At 43.7% G+C, this 22,681-nt stretch overlaps 1 protein-coding gene and 1 long non-coding RNA gene across 2 annotated transcripts in view; both read right to left on the minus strand.

The window, feature by feature from the left end:
* The window catches only part of OPCML (opioid binding protein/cell adhesion molecule like), a 1,104,108-nt gene that overhangs the window by 439,791 nt on the left and 641,636 nt on the right, over positions 1 to 22,681 (minus strand).
* LOC146399944 (uncharacterized) lies at positions 16,758 to 21,892 on the minus strand. The gene is made up of 2 exons (XR_014815606.1): positions 19,486 to 21,892; positions 16,758 to 17,926 (listed from the first exon to the last, which is right to left on the minus strand). It is a non-coding gene; the product is annotated as an uncharacterized LOC146399944 (long non-coding RNA).

Raw genomic sequence — 22,681 nt, forward strand, 5'->3', positions numbered from 1 at the left:
AGTCAATCAATAGACTCCCGTGATCATGCTGCAAGCCGGGCTGAATTTAGATTTCACGAAAATTCCATTTCAACCACTTTGTGGTTATTATTTATTAGTTACTTACTTACATGTGTCTGTCTCTTCTGTTGGTCAAGGTTTCTGTACATTCAGATTCAAATTAAGCACCCCAGTAGATTTCAATAATATGTTGATGATGAGTCAGTCGGGGACCAAGTTGAAGGGCATACTTTCCTTCAAAGCAAACCATTTCAGTCTCCCTTTGAGTCCCAGGGCCCTACAGATAGACGTGCCCCCCAGGGCTGCCTGCTCCTATGGACTGCCTCCCCCTACAGAGAGGAAGCTGTGGTGAGTCTTCTTTAATATCATGAAATGAAAACCCTGGGACAAAACCATCCTCATTTCCCAGAGCAGAGGGCACACCACTAGGAAAGGGGAGGGGGCTTGGTGGCGAGGTCAAGAAGGGAGTAAGCAGAAGAGGAATAAAATGCAAAGAAGACAACAGGGGGCGGGTGGGAAGAGAACCTGGAAGCTGGGGAAAGTCACAGAGGGGAAAAAAAGGGGGAGGAAGGGTCATATAGGTATTTTAAAAGCCAGTGAAAAGTAACAAAGAAACGTGAAAAGAGGTGAAAAGTGACAAAAGGCAGTAAAAACATTAAGCGAAAAGAGATGATGGAGAGATTAAAATGCAATCAGAGCATCAGTCACTCAGTTCTGTATATTTGCTTTTAAAAAATAAAACACTGCTCAGACACAACAAAGGTGCCCCTCTCGCTTGCCCCGTCTATTTTAAAAACTGGTACCTGAAGAAATAAGCAGTTGCCCTGCCACTCTTAGGTTCAGATGCTGGTGTTCACACCAGCCTAGGATCAGGACTCCTGCTGTCCCCATTAGCAGAGGAACTTGTCCTTTCAGGGGACAGTGCCTCCCCCCACTGTGTGCCTTATAGTTAATGACTACAATCAATTAAACCCTCCTTTTCACCGCAGGACATTTTATCAATCATAATCGAGGTGGGGATTTTGTTATTATTATTATTATCATTACTATGTTTAGTGACAAACTATCTGAGCCTGGCTACGTTGATAGAAAATCTATCGTATCCTGGATGTCAGTACAGCATCGCTGATGACTTTGAAGGGAACTGCATTGTGGAGAGAAAATTATCATTGAAATGATGCAAAGGCGTCACTAAGAAACATCTTTTCTTTTTTCTAATTTTCCTAAAGCACAGGCTATCTCCTTGGGGAAATTGCATTTCAAGTGCACACAGTTTGGGAATACCCCTAGCGAGAGTACTGTCCGATTGATTTTAGGGAGATCCTTGCCTTCAACCCTGGTTCTTGCCGCTGGGTCTTGGGAGGGACAGATGGAGTCAGTCATTAACTGCTAATCAGAGTAGACAGGTACAAACAACAGACCAATAGGCAGGGTGCTTTAAGCAACGTGGACCTAAGGACAGTTTATAAATGAAGCCCCAAGAGGAATTATTGGAAAAAGCTGCTTTGAGAATCTGCGTGCAGGTGAGGTACCTGGTGCTATGCACGTCTGGGGAGCAGGGATAGAGGAGACAAAGTGCAAATGAAAGTGGGGAAATTTGAGTTCAACTCTTAGCACAACTAAAAACACCTCTCTTGGTTGACATACCACCAACCTCCCCCTCACCAACTACCAGCAAAGATCTAAGATAAATTTCAGCCCAAGTAAATATTTAAGGAACAGTCTCAGATCCTAATGGAATGTTAGGACTTTCGAATGTAGAATCTACATAAGCTTTAAAGCGTGCCAAGTATTATAATTTGAATATTCCCCAAGAAAAAGGGATATGCACTTTGAAATCCACAAAGCTTTCCATTTTTGCAAAAATGTATAATTATTCACTTTATGAAAAGTAGAAGAAAATGCAATGTACCAATGCTACATACTGGTGAACTCACCTCTTCCCTGTGTTAGAATGAAAAGTGATAAAGTCCTGCATTTAAACCCTGTCTCCATAACCTTGGTCAAGTCACTTCTGAGTCCTGATTTTCTCTTTTGCACACAAGAGGAATAATACTATCAAACTTGTCCTTTGTTAATAAATCAATGATCTACACAACATCATTAGTGCTCAGAAAATGGTAGCTTCCATTCATCCAGACATCTATTCATTCATTTAAAAAATATTTACTGAAATGCCCATACAGACACTGTCCTATGTGGCAGGAGTCACTATTTGTCAAGATGGTCTGCACTCCTCAAACTGTTTTGCTGGAATGGTTACACTTTCAAGCACCAAAACACAAATTGGTATGCATACCATAGTACTGCAGCCCATAAGTCAAGAAGTAATTGTGGGGATTTGCACTCATGAATCAGATGGGATCAAGTTCAACAAAGAAAACTTGAGATATGATGGAGACTTTGAAAGGCTTTGTGTAAGACTCTGTTAAATCGAAACAATGAAAGAAAGAAGAAAGAAAGAAAGAAAGAAAGAAAGAAAGAAAGAAAGAAAGAAAGAAAGAAAGAAAGAAAGAAAGAAAGAAAGACAGGAAGGAAGGAAGGAAGGAAGGAAGGAAGGAAAGAAGGAAGGAGGGAAGGAAGGAAGGAAGAAAGGGGGAGGGAGGGAGGGAGGGAGGGAAGAGAAGAGAAGAGAAAGAAAGAAAAGGAACAAACCACAGTTCTTGCAGGTCTTGGTAAGGAGAACATGACTCTCAGAGATATACCACCGTCCAAGTCCAGACAAAGTCAAGTGCAATGAAGAAAAGAATTCACACTGGTTTCACAGAAGTTGGGAACTGACATTCTTGACAATCATGTCTTCCCAACAAAGCTTATGCCCCGCAGGTCCTCATGGAGAGGGGTTCACAGAAGGAGGGGTGTTTCAAGGCAGATATAAGGTCTTTCAAAGTAGGACCTCTGAAGTAATCCAGCAATGCCTTGGCATAAACCCTTTAAGATCTGAGTTCAGGGCCATTCAGTTCTGTCTCTTTAACACCATTTGTGAGGACTACAAGGAAACATCATTACTCAGAATTTCACCTTGCAAATAAATAGCTCTGAACTGCAGCCAGAAGCAATGGAATCTCTCAAAGACATTATCTGGAAATAGTCAGTGGACAGCACCTCAAGCCCCATTAATCATCTTCATGCTTACAGTACTTCTTAATGGCTTTTATGGTTTATCCTTTGAACGCCAACAAAGAGTGTGATTTTCTCTGGCTTATTCTATTAAACAGAAATCAATATCTAATATAAATGTGCCGACGGTAGGATATTTGGAAAGGCGAGGAGTGAGCCCGTGCCCCAGTTTTATCTTGCCCTGCCCAGAAGGGAAGGTGGAGATTGAAGATGAAAAGGAAGTATACACACATGCCTGCTGCTTTCTAAGGAATCAGACACCCCAGCTTCAGGAAGGACATGCATGTACCACCAGTCTGGATCTTTGAGGGTAGAGGATGTGGCTTCTGCTTTTCAAGACAGGTAAGGTTAGAGAGACACCTATAACCACAGACTGCTAAAGAAAAGGAAACAAAAAGAGGCTCGATTTTCTCCAGGGAGTGATTTTAAATAAGGAAACATGACTGGTGGTGGTTGTTCTCATGGGAGAAGAGAAGCAGGAGTTTGCCCCCAATGTCTCTGACAGCCATATGCAATGGAAGCTGGTTAAAAGACCCAATCACTTCTCAGTGTGCCAGGAGGCAACGGTAGCCTTTTAAAAGTGATCTACGTCCGGCAAAGTGAGAAGCACCCACTGCATTCTGCAGAGATGGATGTGGAAAGTGTAAGATCTGTCTTTTCAACCTGCAGAGAGGGTTTGAACCATCCTGTTCTGAAATCCAGGGTCAGCTTTTTTTTTTTTTTTTGTCTTTTTGCCTTTTCTAGAGCCGCTTTCCTCAGCATATGGAGGATCCCAGGCTAGGGGTCTAATCAGAGCTGTAGCTGCCGGCCTATGCCACAGCCACAGCAATGCGGGATCTGAACCACGTCTGCGACCTACACCACAGCTCACGGCAACACTGGATCCTTAATCCACTGAGTAAAGACAGGGACTGAACCCACAACCTCGCGGTTCCTAGTCGGATTCATTAACCATTGCACCAGGACGAGAACTCCCGGGGTCAGCATTTTTGATGGCAGTCATTGGTGGGAACAAAGTTGGCCAACAAAAACCAAAACAAACTCTTAGAACAGAAAGGCCTCACCAAAAAGGGGATTTTCTTAAAAGATGAGGACCTCTTCAGCTGACTAAGGGTGAAATAAATTGTGATGCCTTCAGAAAAAAAAGGATTCAAGCCTGGTACCAAACCACGAGCAGCACCTAAACCAGGTGCATGGGAGTCTGGTCCCACGGTAGCCACCAATTAACCATGATAACCTCAGGAGTTCATATGATTTCCCAGTTCTTAACTCCTTACTTGTAAAAGCAGGCACAATGGTTGTCCTGCTTACTTTATGCACTTGTCCTAAAAGTCTTAACAGACAACACATAAATGATGAACAGCTAGGACCCTTAGCTCTCACAATCCCCTGGGACTCCTAGCTAGAGATCTCAAGTCCTGAGGGAATCTGGCTGGACCAGAGACATAGCCTGCTTCCTGCACCACACTCAGGGAGGACCAGTCAGCATCCTCCCTAATGCTCTACCCTAGACATACTCCTTACTCAGTCTCAAGGCTGCACTCACGCAAAGCAGCTCTTCCTCCAGAAGGCTGAGGACCTAAACACTAGTGACTAGACTAAAGTGAATGATTATCAAGAGTAGAATATGGTCAAAGGTACCTCTCCTGGAAGATTCTGCTTCTAATTGGCTGCATTTCATTTTATTCTTTTTTTTTCCTCTGCTGGATATAAATAATGACTCTAACTCATGCACTGTTTTCATGCAGTGTTTTTTATTGGTTGGTGGTAGTTCTGTGATGATGGTTGGCCTAGGAAATGCTGACCATCACCTTCAGATCTGAAATGTTCTCACATTCTCTACAGATATTAGGAGGACAGCATAGAGCATGGTTAAGTCCAAGGATGTGCGTGTTCCACTTTGCAAACTCTGGTTAAAAGGTAAACCCACCACCAAAGGCTCATGGGTCAACAGTGCTGTGATCAGTACTTAACAAGTAGGACAGAAGCCAGCCTCCTCACTTCCCATGGCTCAGTGGTCAGAACTTTAGTCACATAAAATTAGCATAAGTGAGCTTCTCTTCTTATTGGAGTCAAGTCTAAAGCAAAATGGAAATTGCTGGTTCTGTGTTTATTACTGTTCTACAGACATTTACAGAGCCTCTGCTGCAGGTCAAACATTGGACTGGGCACCAAGATAAAAAATCTATGGAATATTGGTAGTAAAAGTGTGGAAAGTGCACAGCCAAGCTACAAAAGCTTAGATGAACCTAAAGGCCAACACATCACAAGGTGCATGAACCAAAGGCCACTCTGACCTTCTCCACTCACAGCTTCTCAGAAATGAGCAGATTAAAGATAGGCAAAGAGACCCACAAGTTTCTCCAGGTTTCAAATACAAAATGAGGTGATATTAGAAGGGAAGATTTAAAATAGAATTCAGACTTTGCAAGTTATAAGTAGCAGCCCATGAACCCAATTACGATTTGCAAGAATTAAAGTAGGAGAGAGATACTGGGAAAGTGAGCTTCTGCCTCCAGAGTGACATTTTTGTGATAAAACTATGATGGGTGAGAAAAACAAACTTCAGTGTGAAGTTACACTGAGCATGTACTGAAACTCTTGCACTGAGGAGCTACAAAGCAAGTCCTGAAAGAGATTAATGAATCAACTATAAGACTAGCTCAGGGTAAAATGAGGCGACGCTTCCTCTATTTGCATTTGTAATAATAGTGGAAAATATCCTAAAAGCCTATTGCATGCATGGATCATTTTGGGGAAGCAAATAACAAACAATCAAACAACCAATAAAAACACACATGGTGCCATCATACCTTCTTTATGGTAACTATGGCATTGGGGCTACCCTGAGTCCTTTTTCGTAGAAAGATAAGATTTCAGAGTCACACCAAGTACGTTTTTTCCTCTCCAGAATTAATCTGCATCCTTAACTGCAGTTATAATTCAGCTCATTCCCAGATGGGTACCTTCTACTTTCCCAGGCCTCCTTTACATCCAAATCCTATCACATGATCTCAGTAGATCCCTTCACCTTTTGACTGTTTCTTGACTTTCTCTCTTTCCGCTCCTTTCTAATCCATCTGCAAAGTCACTAAGAACATGACATAAAATCACTGAAACCTGTGACACGCCTCCACACAGACAGAATAAACACAGACTCTTCTTGAGTGTCTATGACCTATTGTTAAAACTCTTACAAACCTAAGTATGTCTGTGCCTGTATATCTCTTCTGATTGCAAGCCCAGTGGACCTTATCTTTTGATTAACTTGGTATCTTATTTTCCCCCATTATAATATCACAAAGATATTCAATGTTCAAAAAAAGCCTTAGTTGATTATAACCATAATTGAGACACACAGGGATTAATTTGAATTCAGCAGCAACCATACAGATGCTCAAAATAGAACTCCGAATACAGGCTTGCCACTTTTCACTCTCAGCCCTAGGTAAGGCCTTAGAATATAAAACATTGTTAGCACATTTTACATAAAGTCAATTAAAATGTACAAAATAAAGTGAACACCCAAAAGGAAATGCGATTCAGGAAATGAACTGGTTAGCATTTACAGTAATTACTAGAGATTATTACCAAATTACTAGCCAAATTACGGGTAGAATGGTCATATTATTCTCCTCCTTATAATAACGTTGCATACCAATTTCAAGTAATTGTACATAATTTCCTCGCCAGAGTCCAGACAGTAATTTGAAACCGATACCCATTCCAAGTCTCCATACCTCCTCCTCTACCTCTGAAATGGAGTTTGATTTTGCTTGAACCTGCAGACAACACTCCCGACCCCCACTCTCCATTCCCAGCCTCTTGCCACTTTTGGCCGGAGTAATATTAGGGAGAAACACCAGGTTAAATAAAAATAGCCTTGTTATGCATCCAACCTTACAACAGTAGGGTGGTTCATGTGACCTTATTTGAAAAGGGCCCACACAGGCTGTCCTTGCCACTCAGGGTCATGACTGCCTGGAATGCCACGATTTAAACTGTAGCTAGCATAAAGCATTAGGAAGCACTGACGACATGGACCTTTGGGAGAGAAGCTCTAGAAAAAATTGTCTAGAATGGAGGGGAAATGGGTGAGGGCTGAAGGTCTGTGCAAGGGATTTGGTTTCTGGAGATGGAAGTCTGGGTTCAAGATGTTTATTAGGAACCCACACCTGAGAAAGGAAGCAGAAGGCAGCAGAATCAAGAAGAGAAGGAACTGGACCAGGGATGCAGGCCCAGCACACCCGTGGGCCTCCTGAGGCAATAGCACCCATCACAACACAATAATCTCACCAGGTACCAAAATGGCGAGAGGTTGATACCCCACCCAGCCCACACCCCAGGCCTGCCTTGGCCATTGGATATGAGCTGTCCCGGGAAGGGGGACAGGAAGGAGCACTTTCACGGACCCTGATGGAGGTGACCAGCTGGGCAGGGACATGGGCAAGTAAATCACACCCAGATGGAAGGATCCTCAACAAAGGTCTATTCTAAGGTCTAAGTTAGTGTCCCAGACCTTGTACAAGAGAGCTGAGTAAGATCCCAACCTAAAAAATAAATATGAATAAAAATTTAAAAAGCTATCTTCAGAAAACAAGAAATGACACAACCAGCTCCATCATAAACGATACACCAGTGATTGCAAAAATGTTGTTGTCTTTTCAAATCAGCCTAAACTGGATTTCTAAATTAGCAGCCCCAACTGTGACTGTGCAGTTACTTGCATGTGTAGTGCTGAAAAGTTGTGCTCACAGTTAAGAGAGAACCATCTGACATAAGGCTACCACATTTCCCCCTTCTCGGAATCTGGGAAATGTGGCTGATTTGCATATTTAGCATACATTTGCATTCTGTGTTCAATAGCCCCTAACTCTAATTATGTAAAATAAGATAAATTAGTACATTTTACTGTCATTGCATTCCAGCCCTGTGGGTAGGGGCTGAAGAGACTTAACCCAACTTCTTCTTCCTCCTTCTGGCTTATTCCCTTCAGGGTCGGAAGTCATTTGGTGCTCAGGCTGGAGACATTGCAAGGAAAATCCCCAACCATGGAGGGAGGGAGAGGGCAAGAAGAAGGAACTGCCAGCAATAGCCAGAAACAGAGTTGTACAATTCCTCATCTAACAAGTAAATTTAAAGTGCCAACTTGATAAAATAGTAAATAAAAAATGAACCATGTAAATATTTTTATAAGTAAATATAAGGCAAATCACTTTTAAACAAAACAAAGAGGAGCAGAAAACCAAATCCAGTGCATTGTGCTCTTAATAACATGCAAATTCCTATCAGGGTGGAAGGAATGGCTTTGTAGATGCAGAGGCAGCCCAGACAGCTGCAGGGCCCTTGAAGGAAGGCAGAGATGGGCCAGGGAAGGTTATCTTTGCTCTTGCATCTTCCATTGTCATCCCATGCTTTCTGACTTGGAGTGATCTTCATGGTCTTTTGGAGAGATACTTGGTATTTCTAGAAAATTCTGGGATCTGGACATTCATTAACAGGCCCCTGCCCATCACATCTGGCTAATTCCCCCACCCGACCCCTTTATCTCATATTTATGGAATACTTTCTACATGCTAGGAAGCCCACAGGGGTGGAGGGTAGGCAAATGAACAAGAAATACAGACTCAGATTGCTAGGGAGCCACATGGAAAACTGATGGAGAAAGTTATTCAAATATAGTGAGTCCTATAAGCAAAAAATGTAATACATGAAACCAAAGGCCCAGACCTACTCAAGGAATGAAAAAGCAGGGGTGAGTAGGCCATCAGAGGTTCCCAAAAGGAGAGAATGCTTCGTCTTGCTCAAACTAAAACAATAAGGAATTCACTAGCTGTTTAAGTCGGGGAGGACTTTCTAGGTCGTGGAAATTACGCATTTAAGAGCATTTACATCCACAAGTACGAGTGTCCAATGACTGGATCCAAAAATAGTCCATGTGTTTGTGGGAATACGAAGAAAGGAGCTCCAGCTGTGACGGTGGGGAAAGTGTTCACAGAGAAGGTGAGACATTCCTGCGTAAGCCAGAAAGGTCAGATTTGAGGACAAGGTGACTTGAGAAGAAAGAAGCTGCACAAACAGAGGCCAGACAACGGACGGTGTATATCTTAGGCAAGAAGCAAACACACTGCTTTACCTACAGCTATGGGAAGGTGACAGTAAAAAACACAGCACAGCTCCTGAGAAAAATGCTTTATATAGGATGGGGACCATTTGAGAGTATTTACCTTTTTTTTTGTTTTGTCTTTTTTTTTTTGCCTTTTCTAGGCCCACACCCTCGGCACCTGGAGGTTCCCAGGCAAGGGGGTCTAATCAGAGCTGTAGCTGCCGGCCTACGCCAGAGTCACAGCAACTTGGGATCCGAGCCACATCTGCAACCTACACCACAGCTCACAGCAACGCAATGCCGTATCCTTAACCCACTGAGTGAGGCCAGGGACTGAACCTGCAACCTCATGGTTCCTAGCTGGATTCATTAACCACTGAGCCATGACGGGAACTCTGAGAATATTTACTTTAAATAAAGAGGAGCCCACAGGGAGTCCCCTTAGTGGCTCAGTGGTTAACGAACCTGACTAGGATCCATCAGGATGCAGGTTCGACCCCTGGCCTTGCTCGGTGGGTTAAGGTTCCAGCATTGCTGTGAGCTGTGGTATAGGTCACAGATGTGGCTCAGATCCCACATTGCTGTGGCTGTGGTATAGGCCGGCAGCTCTAGCTCTGAATCAAGCCCTAGCCTGGGAACTTCCATATGCCTTGGGTGTGGCCATAAAAATCGGGGGGGGGGGGCGGGGAAGAGGTGGCAACAATCATATTAAGTAACTTTTAGGTCAAGCCCTGTGCTTGGCATGTGCATTTGATTGTTTGTGGAAAGTGCAAACTAGGGAGTTAGGCAGATACCTGAAAGTTGGTTTATAGGATTGATTAACCCTATAAACTAGAAGGCTGTGTAGAGGCTATTTCGGAGCTCCTGGAATCTTCCAGTGTAAAAGGATGGAGCACTCAGCCAGGCCGATGACTCCCATGGGAATAAACATGAAGGGCTGGTATAAATGGTATTTTGAAGGGGAAACGGTAAACATGATTTGATCCAGGTAGGGTGATACACAAGAACAGTGCTAAAGGGTTATGTCTGAGTAACCAGGAGAATGACAGGGCCAGGGAAATCAGGAAGATGCGGAAAACAAGAGGAAAGGAACCAACACTGATCACGTGCCAACTTGTATTTCTAATATGACCTATCAATTTTACATTCTTTAGCACATTTAAACCTCGTTGAACTTTTATAAGATTAAAAACCATTCTTCCTGAGAGAGAACTCGCAAAGCAGGGAGGTTGTGCAAATTTCCCAAACAAACTGGAGGGCCAAAACGGAATCTTGGGTCTACTGGACTCCAAATTCCGTCTCTGCCGATTTTAACATGCCTCGCATCTTCTGCAGGGAAGCTGGATGTGCACAGACAGGCTTGGTGAGTCTGAGGCAATAGGGGACCACTGGAGAGGAAAAATTTAGTGATCAGTTAGACATCCTAGGATCACAGATTTACAGGGCTGGAAGGAATCTTAAAAATTATGTAATCATCGAAACTCAATTCCAAAAAGAGATTAAAGCTGAGGCTATCCGTTTGGGAAAATTAACATACTAGGTCATGCATGAAATCACCATGAGAGAAAGCATAGGCTGGAAGTCTAGTGACTCTATTATGGGTGTCCCCACCTTTCTAGGTTGAGGGCAAGAATGAGGCTCATGAAGAACAGAGCAAAGGCGTCTTGAAAAAGGAGGAGATTGTAAGTAAGAGAGTTCTCATGTCAAGATTGGCAGATAGTTAAGATAAAGTGAATAATCAAAAATGCTAGCTACTTCGAAGAAGTCAAAGAAAACAAGGTAATTGTCTATGGCTGTTCATAGTTCATTGGTTGCCTCAGAGAGAACTTGTCAAAGAAATAAGGAAAATAATATAAGGAGACAAATACCGAGGTGAGAAAGATTGCCTGGGTTTCTTTATTTGACTAGAGCTTGGGAAAGAAAATACAATTTATGAGGAGACATGTAAAGTGGGAATTCTGTGAAAATATATCTTGGTGTGCTGTGGTTTAAAGAGGATACCACAAGTTACAACATCACAGAGGCTTTGCTGAGATGAAAATTGTTGACAGCTGCATACAGATTCAGAGCAATCTTCATATTTTTGTATAAGAGTTCAAGAGTGGCTACAACTACAGGTGTACCCTATTTGCCATACAGACACACAGACACAGACATACAGACACACACAAATAATCCAGGAACATTGCAAAATTGTTTCTACTAAACTATATAGATGGATATACCCACAGGTGCTTTTTCAGGGAACTAAGAAATGGTTGCTCAGGTCAGTGACACTTTCGTTAGAAAACTGTGGCTTCTAATGGAGATTGTTTCCACAGGGAAGAAGTTGAGTTACATAAATCTATACCCAGCTAATCATGGGTGAAAGGACACAGGGTGTCCTAGTGTGAGTCCTGCAGCTCTAGCTGGCGTGTTTGTCATGGGCAATAGACAGTAACTACCAGGACCAGAGCTGCCTCTTTTTCCCAGACCCCCCCTTCCACCACATAAATCAATTTACCAATGAGCCACAAATGCACCCCCCTACCCCCATGAACGCCATGGATCCCCAGGTGAGCCTGACATGAGATCACTTCCCAAATGGCCTGTGACATTAGCTGCAGAGCACTGGAGTGGATGCCACTCAAAAGAGTTGTCTACACTAGAGGGACCTGGTCAGGTCTACACTTCGATGGCTGCAAAACACAATATGGATTCCAACTAAAAAGGAGCTGGCATGTCCAATGATCCGAAACCACATCTTGCTGATTACCATTCTCTTTGGGTAACTGAGTTAATTTCTGCCCGTGGTTAAGCATGCTGTTTTATACTACTGTAGTTGGGGTTCAGGAGGTGCAAAAAGAAAATACAATTAATTCTCTGATAATATCACCTGTTTCACAGACATCACATTTTATATGATTCTGTGCATGCCACCTAGGGGCTGAGCTATACAAAAAAAAAAAAAAAAAGCCAGTATTAGGGTTAGAAGGGCTTTCTGAAATATTAAAAAATAAATAAATTATTTTTTATTGTCTTCATGCAGTAGTTGGAAATATACAATTTCAGCTGGCACCTGCAATAAAGTTGTTTTCTTTTTTTCCTCTTTGGAGGGAGAATACAGAACTTCCATTGCCTTAAAATTGTTGGAGGTGTTAATTTCAGGAGAAATTTACGGTAGAAAATCAAATGATAGAGAACAGGGTAACATGAAAAGAATATGTATCTTGGCATTTAACACTTCCCTGACTCTGATACCCCATCCCCACCATTCCGAATCAAGAACTCAAGAATTTCTTACATACCTTTCCAGAATTTTTTTGTGCATATATGCGCCTCATCCAGACACACACACACACACACATACACACACTTCCTTTTCCTTCTTTATACAACATCATCATAGTACACATACTGCTTTGCAAATAGCTTTTCTCACCTTGTAAAATGTCTTAGACATCTGTTCCTAAATGACTCTACAGTATTTCTATAAGGGTTAGAAAGTATTCTATTATATAACTACATATACTATAACTACATAACCAGCTGTCCTGTGTTGATGGAACGTTTAAAAATTACTTTTATTTATAAACATTGTTATTGTAAATCTGTATTACTGTCCGTTCTATTGCTACATAACAATCCACCTGGAATTCAGTGAACTGAACCAACAACTGTGCCGTTCTGTGACTCTATGGGTCAGGAATGGGGATAAGCAGAGATGGCTTGTCCCTGTTCCTTGATATCCGAGGAGCTCCGATGGCAGGATGATGAGCACACCGGACCTGCGCTGCCCCAGGGGTGTCTCCATCTACTTGGTCGGCACCTGGGAGGGTGGCTGAAAGGACTGGCTCCATCTGGGAGCCTCAGGCAGACCTCTGGTCCCTGAGTCTGCAGACTTCTTCCAGGTGGGTGGCTGCTCCAGGAAGCTGGGCAGAAGCTGACTGCCCTTTCTGACCTCACCTCAGGGTCATGCAGTCATTTCTGCCACATTCCATGGGTCACGAGCAAGTCATGAAGCCAGTCTGCGTCTACAAACGGGGGAAGCAGACCCCTCCACTTTGTTGGGGGCATAGTCGGGAAGTGGCTTGTAGAAGCATGTGGGCGGATGGGAGACACTGGGGCAGCATCTTTGGAAATACTGCTTTAAAAGCACATGCCTTTGCCTCCATCCTTTGCAAAATCTTTCCCCCCCACACACACAACAAAGCTCTCTCTCAAGAAGGTTTCCAGATATCCCGGGGGGTGCATCCCAGGATGTCATCAGGCCCTGTTAGAGGACACAGACATAGTGGGGAGAGCACGGGTCCCCGGGAGGGGATGTGGATTCACGCCACCAGACCCCCCAGTGCTCCAGGTTCTTTGTTCAAAAGGACAGGAATTGGAGTTCCCATCATGGTTCAGTGGAAACGAATCTGACTAGTACTCATGAGGACGTAGGTTCGATCCCTGGCCTCTCTCAGTGGGTTAAGGATCCAGCATTGCCATGAGCTGTGCTCTAGGTCGCACACTCAGCTTGGATCTGGTGTTGCTGTGGCTGTGGTGTAGGCCAGCGGCTACAGCTCCGATTCGACCCCTGGTCTGGGAACCTCCAAGTGCTGTAGGTGTGCCCCTAAAAAAAAAAAGGACGGGAATGAACTGGATTAGACCCAAGCCACCCTACACTATAACATTTTATCCTTCTAAGACCATCCCTATACTTAGCATCTTACCATCTCTTACTCTGAGAAGGAGAAACAAAGGGTAGAATGGATAGAACTCAGCTCCAGTTTCCCAGATTCTGTTGCTTTTGCCCCAAAGATGAGGCCCCATGGAGTAGAATGAACCTCACAAACCTGAGTGTGACTCCATCTCCACCCCATAGCCACCTTGTGAGATGAAAAGCACTGAAACATTTCTAAACATGACACAATGATACCCAGGCAGGGACCATCCAAAGAAGAAAATGCGGTAGAGTCCTCATGCCCCCTCCTTTCAGAGCAATGGATGGAATATGAGAGAGATGGCAAGGGTGGGGGATAAGAGATGCTTTCACCTAAGGAAGAGGATCCCCATCATAAGACTTTGCTCTCAAGGCCCCACACACCTCCACACACCTGCCACATCACCTGATAAGCCTCCGAGTTCTACTTATTCCACCTCCATCGCAGTAACTATGATAGATCTCCAATCCCACAAACACAAAGAAAGTCTTTAAGGATTTAGGGCCAGATGTTACTGCTCCTATGACCAGGATGGAATGGGCTCTTCCCATGCAGAGTAGGATTTGGGGGACCTTTAGAGGAAGATATAGCCCTTGCAGAGCAGCACTGAAGAGAAGTCTCTGGCAGAGATGGAAGGGCGGATAAAGGGAAGAGGGAAGAAGGAGGAAGATCCAGGTGTTGGAGCTGATGAAGGGCACAGGTGGAGTGGCCTGGGTACTTGGAGGAAGGGTACCCAAACATGGTGGCAGGTGCACCAAACCAGGACCCTTGGCCAGATGGGAAAGAGTGCAGGCTTCTCATGATTTTCCTGGCCCAGTGCGAATGTATTATTTAGGTCAGACTAAGCGGAATGGATAATATTCTCCAGGGATCGGTGGCTCCACTCCATCTCCAACATGTAACGAATGGAAGGAAGAAGAGCGTGCCTTCAGCTTGTTTAGTGAAGGATGGACAATGAGAAGGAACGAGGAGGGGTCTGTGGGTGCCTTTCTTTTCATTTGCTTCAGCTTCTCCCCACACCCAGCCCAGCTGCTGTCCTTGCAAAGCAGGAGAAGGGAAAGGAAATGCCATTTCTCCAGAGAGGCGACAAAAGGTTATTTGCTTCCGAAGGAGGCTCTGTCTTAAATAAATGAAAGTTGTCTGTATTGTTCATTTGTTTGTTTGGTGCTTTTTTTTTTTTTTTTTTTGGCTCCTTCTCAGTCACCCCATAAATCACTGAACGTCACCTTACCATTCCCTGAATTGTAGGAGTCTCTTGCTGCTGCACAAAGACAGAGGAATGGGCCAAGGCAAACATCTCTAATGTCTTCTTTCAAAACCAAAATGCATTTTAATAATTTAAAGCTGCAGCTCTTGCAGTCACTTGATAAATTATTCACAAATTTTACAATAAAAAAAGAAAAAAATCTGTTCCCTTTACAAGTTCTGGAACATTAAATCATGTCAGAATAGATGAAAAGGACAAATCAGTCCTAAACTCTTAGAAATCATACATTTTACTTCTTTATCTGAGAGCAGTGCCATAGTTTATAGGGCAGCTGGAGATGGCTTTTCAGGATGTCTGCCCAGGCACAAAAGAAGAGTGACAGTGTAAGAATGAAAGAAGGTGGTTTCAGAGGGTCTGCAGAGAAATCTGCTGGTTTGCCTCAGGACTCCAACTCTATTTTTTATTATTATTTGTTTTAGGGTTGCACCCGCAGCATATGGAGGTTCCCAGGCTAGGGGTCCAATCAGAGCTGTAGCTGCCAGCCTACACCCCAGTCACAGCAATGCAGAATCTGGGCCGCATTTGCGATCTATACCACAGCTCACAACGATGCCGGGTCGTCAACCCACTGAGCAAGGCCAGGGATTGAACCCACATCCCCATGGATGCTAGTCAGGTTCACTAACCACTGAGTCACAGCAGGAACTCCAGGACTCCAATTTTAAATACCATTTCAAAGTAATCCTCAAGGACAGACCGATGAAGAAAGCTGATGTGCTCAAAATGACACTCGTTAAGTTGTGGGCAATGGATGAGGTTGCCGTAATGCTGGGTCCTGCTGCTCCTGCTGTTCTAACACCCCCTTGTCCTCCTCCGATGATGGCCAAGGACCAGGAGGTTGTCTACTGTTAAGTGTTCATTGGGAACAACATTTAGATGCTCAGCAAGCAGGTGCTTCTGACTCCATGGAGGAGAGAATCTTCAACGAGAGACTTAGAATGTGTCCATGATAACAAAGCTCCACCAATCCCATCACTTCCAAGCTGAGGACCTCAAAGTCTGCACAGGTGCCTCCTACCTCATTAGAACTCGATTACCCAGCAGCGAAAGTGACCAAGAGCAAAGGGCAGAACAGAACAAGTAGGTTTTCCTCCTTGCTGTCCCCTGGGAGAGAAGCTTCCTTCCCAGAGGCAGTGCCATGGGTATCAACATTTTTTGTCATCAGGATGTTTGTCCTCCAAATCCATGGTTTCTTTCAGCTATGCTGGAGCTTAGAGGGGTGGCAGTCTGGTAGCGGACCCATTAAGATGCCACACTTCAATTAGGATGGGGATGTGGCTTATCTGAAGAAATACTGCCCATTGTGGTCTAATATGCTGGTAAAAACTTCGGGCATAAGTCAAAAGTCTAACATCCTGTGTGTAAAATGGGAATAGACATTTAGCTATGTACCACTTTAGTATGCAGAAATGTAGTTTTTTTTTTTTTAATCTGAGACTGGGCAAAACCTGAAAATTCATAATTTAGGCATGAGGTTCTGGAGAAAGCTTCCACCCTCATTAACAAGGCAACTTTATCTTTAGGGACTTTTGTAACATTTTTTTCTGCTTTCTACACCCTCTTCTCTATATAATCTAAATTTTTGTTAATGCTTGGACGTCTATCTTAAGGAAATTCTAACATCAGGGATATTCTTGGAGGCATCTGAGATTTGATTAAAGTATTTTATCTTCCACTTCAAAGAAGTCCTATAATGCTAGAACCATCTCCACTGACAACACCTTTCTTCACCCTTCCAATCTTATGCTCAGCTTTTGGGGGAAGAAGTTACAAAAGAGCCAACCTTTTTGAAAGCAATGGTTCTTTAATTTTAATTCAGCAAGACAGAGGCAGACCTCCCCATCAGTATTTGGAGATCTGAGAAGTGAAGAAGCAGAAGAGAAAAACAGAGGAGTTTCTAGAGTATGCTATTTATTTATTTATACACACAACTTTTTACCCTAAAGAATCTAAAAGGGTCTGAAAAGATGCATAAAAAAGAGCAAGATAAAATAACTAAACTAAGAAAGAAAAATGTCCCTAGGATAAGACCCTGGAAAGATGGGTTCAGAATTTGGCCATCATCTCAGCATAACATCAAGATGCTTTACCTCTTCATCTCTCACCTTCTCCCTTAAGGTATGTCAGCATAACTGTACCCACTTTTTTGTTTCACTTGGCAGGATTATGCAAGTTATAAGCAACATCCACAGTTATTTGTCTTGCGAGAAATCAGCATACATAATTTAGAACATTCAAATGAATCAGGTAACATTTCTAGGTGTCTATTGTGTACTTCTTTGCAAGTCTTCATTAGAAAAATTATTTCAGTTTTCTGAAAGTGTCTGGGCCTCTTGGTTCAACTGTCCACGTCATGGACAATTATATTTACATCTTAGGAGCACAGAGATGGTGGATACGCCTCTATTTCAGATCTGAGTTCAATTCAGGGAGATGTCCTTTGTCTGATGCTGGAGCTAAAACAACCACTCTCATTCCAGTCTAGACCTCTCTCTTCCCATCACCTTGTACGACTGTCCTTAAAATGTGTACCAATATTTGAAATTGACTTTGTTCCTGGGCAAATGGTTTCCTTTCACCCCAAACTCTGAGGACATAAATCTCTAAAAGGGCAGAGATTTTGCTACTCTTTTTTTTTTTTTTTTTTTTTTTTGCTTCTTTTAGGGCTGCACCTGTGGAGGTCCCATTAGACCCCTAGCCTGTGGAGGTTCCCAGGCTAGGGGTCTAATGGGAGCTACAGCTGCAGGCCTACACCACAGCCACAGCAACGCAGGCTCCAAGCCGCATCTGTGACCTACATCACAGCTCACGGCAACGCCAGATCTTTTATCCACTGAGCAAAGCCAGGGATCTAACCTGCAACCTCATGGTTCCTGGTCGGATTTGTTTCCACTGTGCCAGGATGGGAACTCCAAGATTTTGTTACTTTTATTTACTTGAATGTCTCCAGGGCCTGGAACGTGGTCTGGAACAGAGTAGGTGCTCAATGAAAATTTGCTGAATTAATGAAACAATGAATGAATGAATGACTCTGGGGTAAAACAGCTTGTCTCCACCGATTAGGTTCAAATATTGTCCTCACAAATGTTATTAGCTACATGAGTAAGTTACCTGCATGAAAGAAAGTGGCTTGTAATCCAGACTCTTAACTTCAACTTTCACCTGCAAAGATCCATCCCTACCAGGCCCTCATCCCCATCCCTGCCACAACAAAGGAAGCATGCTCCTCTATTTGAAGATCCTCCTCCTACTGATGTTTTGGTTCAACCCTTCCTTCTTCTCAAGGACCTGCTGTATCAGCCCTGCCAGCTCCATGTCCCCTGGCCCTTTTCCAGCAATATGTAAGAATAGTTGGGAGCTTCCATCATGGCGCGGTGGAAACGAATCTGACTACGAACATGTAGTCACAGGTTCCATCCCTGGCCTCACTCAGTGGGTTAAAAATCTGATATTGCTGTGGGCTGTGGTGTAGGTCACAGATGCAGCTTGGATCTGATGTTGCTGTGCCTGTGGCATAGGCTGGCAGCTGTAGCTCCAATTGGACCCCCCGCCTGGGAACCTTGGAACCTCCATATGCCGTGGGTGTGGCCTTAAAAAAAAAAAGAGTATTTGTGTCCAAAGCAAAGCTGAACTATTAAAACAGATGCCCAAGGGCTTTTCCTCCATCTCTCCTAAAAAGTCAGAGCATCTGTCCCTAGATCATCACCCAGAAAGGATCTGCCACTCCACTGAGCAGCAACAGACTAAAGGGAAGGGGAGGAGGTGGAAAGATCAGAAATAGTTAACCGTACAGTGGAAAAGGCAGAGGTCCCCTTGGAGACAATAGAATAGGCACTAAAGGTATACCGAGGATCCTGCAGAATCAAGAACTTATTCTCACCTGATTGAGAAGGAAGGAAAGCTGTTTAAGTGAGGGACGGATGCTGGGCATGTAAGATACTAAGAGAAGCGTGGAGGGAAAAGTAAGATACTTGGATATGTGTGTCATAAAGAGAAGGACCCTTTCTGGTTTTCAAAATAAAGATTCATTGGAGAATGTATACATGTATGTATAACTGGGTCACCATGCTGTACAGTAGAAAGAGCTATAATGGAAAAAAATAAAAATCATAAGAAAAAAATGATTCATTGGAGTTCCCGTCATGGCTCAGTGGCAATGAATCCAATTAGTATCTATAAGGATGTGGGTTCGATCCCTGGCCTCGCTCAGTGGGTTAAGGATCTGGCATTGCCGTGAGCTGTGGTGTAAGTCTCAGATGAGGCTCGGATCTGGTGTTGCTGTGGCTGTGGTGTAGGCCAGCAGTTACACCTCTCACTTGAGCCCTAGCCTGAGAACTTCCATATAACATGGGTGTGGCTCTAAAAATACAAAAAAAAATTGTTTGCTTCTCAATAACATGTGTGTTACTGTTGTTGCAGGACTACCATTTATTTGAACGTGGCATAATATAAAACCAGGGCATAAGCTGGGAGCAAGAAAATACACCTTTATCTGGGTTATGCTTTAATTTTTGCATTCTTGAAAATGAAACCAAAACCCCTTTCCTATAGCTAATAGCATGCACCTCTCTCTTTTTCCCAACTTGTATAAAAGTTGTTCTCATCCACTATATATAATTCCTCAAACTGCACTCACATTTCACCCTCTGCCATCAAAAAACCACCCCCATTCATCCAGTCTTAAGATCACCCATCATGTTGGCTAACTCCACTGGCTGCTTTTAGACTTTTATTTTTTAAAGTACTGAATCATTTGGTCAGTCCCTCAGACAAGGGCTAGAAAAACCCCAGACTTAAGCATTTTAGCACAGCTCCTATCTCCTCTGCAGGAAGCCCCACTGTTAGGAGTGCAATTACTTTCCAAATGCAGCCTGTTACCTACTGCAATGGGGCACTTAGCCTGAGTTCTTGTGGGTCCTCTGGGGCCAGTGGGCTTTGTGTGTGGCTTCCTTGCACGTTCCCCATCTAGTCTTGAGGTGAGAAAAGTACTTTCCACAACACCTGCCCAGGAAAGGATGCAACTCACATGCCATCAGGAGCTCTCTGTGAAAGAAGCTCCCCAACACATCTCCCTAATTTCCAACTCTCTCTTCACCCAGCTTTCAGGGGCTAGAAGTAAGCAACTAGGAAAATTGAAAAGCCACCTTTACAACAGTTTAGTCAACATTTCCGCACGTACTGCCACCAGCCCAGCATCTCACTTTGCAGTAGGAACAGAGTTGGCACCTGCTGCTTTGGAGCCTCAGTCAAAACTGAAAGAATATCCCATAATAAACCAAAGTTTCCAAAGACGGTGTGGTGTGCCCTGTCTTCTTGCTCCTTGGCTCCTACATTCAAGGCTCCGCTAGGGGCTGTCTTTACATATGAGGTTTATCAAAGTGCTATATACTTGCTTCTGTGCCGGGCTTTCTCCATTAAGTGTAAGTGTCTAGAAGGCAAAGTCTGTCTTAATTGCAACAACACCTTTGTCCACTATTCACACCCTTTTGCACAGAGTTCTCCTCTTTTCTCCTCTAAACAGCCAGGGTTTCATAAGAATGGTCTGTGTTTACTGTCTCCATTTCTTCACCTGCCACTCACTTCGCAACTTACTCAGATCTAAGTTCCACTCCCATCTTGCACTGATATACTTTTCATGAACATCACCAATGGTCTTGCTATGAAGTCCAACAGGTCTTTGTATTCCACCTACCAGCAAGCACTTTGGTTCTCTGAACAAGTATATCCTTCTTCAAACATCTTTCTTGGGCTTCTCATTTATAAGGAGTCTTGCTTTTCTGTTAATTTTTTGGTTGATCCTTGTCTTTCTTTCATCAGAACTCAAGTCCCTAAATACCAAAGCTCTTCCAGGCTGTGTCCAAGGCACTCTTGCTGTTCTCATTGTCTTCTTCCTCTGATGAGTTGGTCCTCACACATGTCCCTCATCACTTAACAGCCAACCCCAGGCCCTGCATGCCTTTTAGTAACCATTCAGAACAGCCATGTCCAAGGAAGTTCACGGTGGGCCCAGGACATCATCCTCCACTGGGTCTTACTTCTGCGCCACTTCAGTGAATGGTCCATGGGCCATTCAATAAGCAGCTGAAAAACTGGGTGTATTTTTTTTTTTTTTTGGATTTTTTCTTTTTAGCGCTGCACCTGCAGCATATGGGGCATATGGAGGCTCCCAGGCCAGGGGTTGCATGGGAGCTGGAGTTATCAGCCTATGCCACAGCCACAGCAACTCAGAATCCGAGCCACATCTGCAGCGTATACCATAGCTCACAACAACACTGGATCCTCAACCCACTCAGCAAGGCCAGGAATCAAACCCAAGTCCTCATGGATACTGGTCGGGTTTGTTAACCACCGAGCTATGATGGGAATGCCCCTTGGTGTCATTTTTAATATCTCCTTTTTCTTCCTCTCTGGGGTCCAGTCTACTCCCAAGTCTTACTGAGTGTACCTCCAAAGAGCTCAAATCTGTGCTCAAATCTCTACCCCCACCGCTCACTCTAGTCTACACCACTGTCATCTCTCAACCACACATTGGCATTGCATCCCAAAGGCGCCCCCAAGGGCAGTCAGGCCTCATCAGACCCCTTCTGTAGCCAGAAGAATCTATAAACAAACAAACCTACCCCTTTACTGCCCCTGCTCATTTCTCCTTTTGGTTTAATTAATCGAAAGCTCTGAGACATGCTCACCATACATGTCATGGTCCACTTGTTCTCTGCCTCATCTACCTGCCTGCTTTATGCCCTGGTGCACATTCTGTTTCTCCTGGATGAAGCCAGCACTCACCAAATTAACTCCAACTCTGTGTGAAAGGAATCTTCTCCAGGCATCTCTAACTAGGCCAACTCTTCCTCTCAAATCTCTCTCCCCTCATGCCAGGCCCCTCTCCATCGAATCCACCTGCACCATTGCAATTTCACCTGGGGCTGTGAATACCTGTCTCCAGGTCCTGTAGCTCCTTACTGCTGCCCCAGCAGACCACACAGTGCTTGACACACAGGGAAGTGAAACAGACATCAGTTAAACTATTAAAACCTCACCAAAATAAAGCAACACCGCAGTGTCCTGTTAAAGTGAACGAATGACTGAGTAAAATCATTTTGCTTCTCTGAACCTTTGTTTTTTAAAGCATGCGACAGGACAATTTCACAGAGCTGTTTCAAGGATTAAATAAAATCATATATTCAAATAGCCCAGCTTAGCTTACAAGAGCTAAGTAACAGACTCTCCACGGAGGTTAGATTTCTTTATTCCTCTGCAAAATAAACACACATAATGGCATGGAGCCAGGTGGTAAAGCAGAACTGGCCGCGGTTTGAAATAAGAGAGACAAGTCTGGGGTCCAGGTTTCCCCTGGACTTAGTGACCACTCCATTTCTCAGTGACAGGCACTGAGTATCCTCGGTTTTAACCCTGCCTTTCTCTTTCTCTGTGACAGCCAAAGAGTCATCAGGAACAGAGAAAAAGAGAAAAGAGACATAAAAGAAAAAAAAGTGACAGTTTTCA

This window comes from Sus scrofa, chromosome 9 (assembly GCF_054392235.1).
Source record: "Sus scrofa isolate SSC_HxYL_T2T_F1_AM1 chromosome 9, Sscrofa_HxYL_maternal_Yorkshire_Landrace_v2.0, whole genome shotgun sequence".
NCBI classification, from domain to species: domain Eukaryota; kingdom Metazoa; phylum Chordata; class Mammalia; order Artiodactyla; family Suidae; genus Sus; species Sus scrofa.